The following is a 4,533-nucleotide window of genomic DNA, read 5'->3' as shown; positions in this document are numbered from 1 at the left end:
CTGCAGATATTCTTGCTGTTCTGATTTTTGTAATAATCAGAGCAGGCTAAACATTCACTATATTAAGACCATGCATGTGTCCCCAGGCCTAGTTCTTTCACTGGGTCTGGTTTTATAAATTCTGGTGATAAACCCAATCTGATTTATTATATGATCATTTTTGTGAGCCATATAATGGCTATGATTCTAGGTTATCTTGATCCACCTTAAGAAAAATGATAGTATAGGTAGTGTAATAACTTGCAAATAATCATTGCTAAGTTGCAGACTTGTCTAAAGAACATGTAACCAAAATAGGGCAATTTTGTTACTACTCATGCCATTAAATAGCAAAATTATTATTTTTATTTTCTAAAAAAAAAGATTACTACTAAAAGAACATGTCATGTGAGACTAAAAGTGTACATATGAATTAGATGTATATGATATTATATTACCTAATAATATATATGTAATAATCTCTAATGCCTAGAGATATCTGTTTTTATTGAGGGAGATAATATAATGAGATAAAACATAGTAAAAACTTGATAAATGCTGGCCATTAGGAAATAAGGGTGGATAACGTGGTTGGAGCTAGATGTCGAGGTGTGCTGAATTTTAGTGTAGGCTAAATTTGGGTTTTACCTTGTGGCCATGGGGAGGCAGTAGAACCCAAGGCATAGAGAACATTGTTGCAGGGAGGGAGGTTTGTATCAAGGAAGGTCAGCAAGTTGGGAATCCAGGGTGCATTGCCTTGGGGCTTTGCTAGGACTGGGGCCAGTCCTCAGCCTTGTAGACTTGGAAACCCACCTGTGGGACATGGGAAAGCAAACTCACAGTCACCAAGTGTAATGACTGACATATAGCATTCACATGTTACCATGCTAAATTTTATAATGAGACATAAGCAGAATGCTAAATTGTGACACATTTAGCTCATTCATTTTAAACTAGTAGTACTAACAATGATGACTGACTTATTAAGCATCTAATAGGTGCCAGACAATATCCTAAGTACTTTTCGCACATTATTTCCTGGAATGCTCAGAACAATTCTGTGATATTAGATATTGAATGTTCCCCAAAGGTCTGTATTGGAAAGGCTTGGTGCCAGGGTGGTACTATGGGGATATGGAGCCTACTGGGAGGTCCTTAGATCATTGGCTTGTGTCCTCAAAAGGGACTTGAGATGTGACCGTTTTGCTCCTACACATGTTCCTGCTGTGGTATGTCCACCTCACCAGAGGTCAAACCACTAAGGCACCTGGTCTTGGACTTGTACCTTCAAAACTGTGAGATAAAGAACCTTTTTCTTCAGATAGTTTGTTGTAGCTACACAAAGCTGAGTGATACAGGTAGGTACTACTATTTCCTCCCTCTGTTTTACAGAAAATAGACTTCAGAGATAAAATAAATTGGTCAAAGTCATACAACCTCAAGGTGGTGTGAAATGGAGTGTGATTTCAGAGCTTGCCCTACTTTAGATAGCGAATGTCAATTATGCATACTTGTGCACTTGGGGACACAGTGGTGAGCAAAGGTGACAACCCAGGCCCATGGAAGCTTATAGTTCAGCAGTGGAGAAATGTCCATCACATGGTGACATAGTATATAATTTCAACACAGTGAAGAAAAGGTAAACAGGAGCTATGAGAACTTACGGCAGTGGCACCTGACCTCATGGGTGTGGCAGGACTGGAGGAAGTGACACTTGAGAGAAACCTGTATTAATTAGGTAAGCAGGGAGGGGGGATGAAGAGCAGTTCAGGCAGAGGGAAGAACATGTGCAAAGGTCCTGAGACTGGAGAAATCCCCATGTATGAGCAGCTAAAAAAGGCCAAGGTGACTGCCACAGTCTTGCTGTTGGGCTCTCCATTTCTGGTAAGATCCTTGGTGACCAAGCAAATCATCTTCCAGGGAATTTAATAGATCCATCCCTTCTTTAGGCTGTTAACCTTTGCTTTTTCAGTCAAGTTTTCTTGGACTGAAAGTCAACCTGTCTTTAAGGCATCTTTACATATCTTAGTTTTGATTTCCTCCACTTGGGTTTAAAGTGGAAGTTTCAGAGGATCAACCCATCTCTCTTCTAGTTGTGTTTCCAGAAGGTCGCCTCACTGATAACATGGGGCTCGGGCTGGGCACTGAGCCACGGAAAGGCGATCTTTATGGTCTCTGCCCCTGCATAGCTCACAAACTTATGTGGAATTTAGATAAAGTAACTGATGGTGCTTACCTGAATGAACGGCTTTGTCAGAACTCATCAAACTGAACATGTGAAATGGGCATATTTTGTTTTATGTGAAACTCACCCTAATATGGTTGATCTTAGGAGAAAAACAGGTCAGTATGCAAAACACAGGGCTAGGTGTTTGATCCACTTTCCGCAATGTCAAGCTAGGTTCTCCTCCAAACTTCTAGATTCTGATTATTCCAAAGTCTTCCCTTTTTTCTCCCCATCCGAAGGGATAGTTATTTACTCTCAATTTAGTGGTTGTTTTTCACTTCTCAGACCTCCAATACATGTTAACTCATTTCCTAAATTAAATTCTCTCTGCTGAAATGAGTAGCATGGTTTCTGTCTTCTGGCCTGGACTCTGACTGGTCTCTCAAAGCTGGATTCTGGGATGGATTTGAGTGTGTTCCTGGTCTTGGGTACAGTGCTGACCCACTTCCAGTGGGAAATAATAGACTGGGAACCCATAACATGTGGCAGCATTGTGATTGATTAAATACTCATTCAAAGTTGGTTTTGATGAAATATCTACTAAAGTACTGTCTTAGGAGACCACATGGCCACTGCCTTGACCATTAAGGTAAGAATAATCACATCAGGGGCTGAGAATGGGTTGGCTCTTCCTGACTGTGTTGAATCACTTACAGAAAGAAAATGCTAAATCCTCAAGCCATGGTCAGAGAATAAAGAGCTTTTCTTAAAAACATTATTTCTAGTTATACATGGACACAATACCTTTGTTTTATTTTTTTATTTGTATGTGGTGCTGAGCATCGAGCCCAGTGCCTCACACATGCTAGGCAAGCGCTCCACTACTGAGCCACAACCCCAGCCCCAAGTAAAGAACTCTCATGGTGGTCTCCAGAGAATCCCTTTTTTCTTGAGGTGTAGGGTATTTCTAAGAGAAGCACAAAGAGGTTAAAATCAAAGCAAAATCAAGTTTTATTTGGGAATAGCATAACATTGCAAAGGGAACACCTGTGCCATAATAGACCATGGGAAGATTCAAAGAGGTGAGGAGAGGGGAGGTTTTTAAAGGCTGGTAATAGTCTCTGGACACAATGGTTAATAACGAGGGTGGTGTCACAGTCAGTCCAAGGTCATGCAGACAGTTGCTAGGCTGAAGTCCTTGCAGAGTACTTTTTGTGCGAGGTTGTGATGGCCTCTGTGCCAACCTTGTAGTTCTGGCAGAGCCTTTTTTGAGTTACTGACATTCGATCATGCATAAGAACCCTTCTTTCATAGCCTCCTGGCTTTATGTATTTATTTTTTGTTAGGGTCAACACAATTGACTCCATTTTGATTTTGACTACTTTCAGAGGGGTCAACCTCAGTGAAAATAAGACCCAAATTTAATTTGGGGGTTGTTAGTTGAGTTCCAAGACTTGCTACGTTTCTCATGAAAAAAGTTAGGGCACTGATTGAGGGGAAAAAAAAAATGGAACCTAGAAGCCTTGAAGGGGTCCATTGAAGTTATTCAGAAATCTGAGAATCTTGAACCCCACAGAGTCTCTGATCCTTCCTTCTCTTCCATGGAGGAAAAAGGTTGCCCTTCCATATCTGAAGGGCAAAGCATTTTCTTGTTGAAGACTAGCAATAACATCACCTGGAACAGTTCCCTTTTAAGAAGATGTATATTCTCTTTGAGACCCACTCCAACCACCACTTAATCATCTCCAGAGTTAATAGTTTCTAGAATTACATCTAGAGTCAGACTTCAGCATACTTCAGAATACAAAGCATGGCCTGGAGGGAGGTAGTTTATACTACAAGATGATTGCCAGATTTTCTAATTTGTATCAACAAAAGCCTGGGGAATGTGTTAGGCAATGGTGAGACACAGGAGGACAGAATGCCACACTGGACCTGACTGAATCTATTGGCTTACCAGTGAGTCTGGATGCGTTGAGTTGGCTCACGCAGCTAGAAGGGGCACACTGTACTCTGTGGTTTGACTAAAACATGGTCTCAATGAAGATAACCAGATCTCAGGATGGCCACCATGTGACAGCAAGGACAAAGTGGTAATCAGAACGTTGTAATTGATAAGGAACTTGGAGGTGGTTAAGTTATCATGGTATTCCTCAGCAATAAATAAGCAGGCTGCTAAAAAATATTGCTTGACTCATTATAATAGGAACTATTTCTAGTGCCCAGAAACTCAACTTGAGTCTCCATAATAGAAAGTCATAGCTTTTAAGGGGCATGCTGGGGATGGAGCCCAGGGCTTTGAACATGCTAAACAGTGCTCTGCCTCTCATCTATACCCTCAACTCAGAAGTCATAACTTTTTACTCAGTTCCAGACCTAAGCCAATT

The 4,533-nt window shown here is 41.0% G+C and overlaps 1 non-coding gene across 1 annotated transcript; it reads left to right on the top strand.

The window, feature by feature from the left end:
* Nucleotides 1-133, top strand: LOC124965114 (small nucleolar RNA SNORA72). The gene has a single exon (XR_007105115.1). It is a non-coding gene; the product is annotated as a small nucleolar RNA SNORA72 (small nucleolar RNA).
* The last annotated feature ends 4,400 nt before the right edge of the window (nucleotides 134-4,533 follow it).

Source organism: Sciurus carolinensis, chromosome 14 (assembly GCF_902686445.1).
Source record: "Sciurus carolinensis chromosome 14, mSciCar1.2, whole genome shotgun sequence".
Taxonomy (NCBI): domain Eukaryota; kingdom Metazoa; phylum Chordata; class Mammalia; order Rodentia; family Sciuridae; genus Sciurus; species Sciurus carolinensis.
Note: the sequence above shows the minus strand (reverse complement) of the source record. Positions and strands in the feature narration are given on the sequence as shown.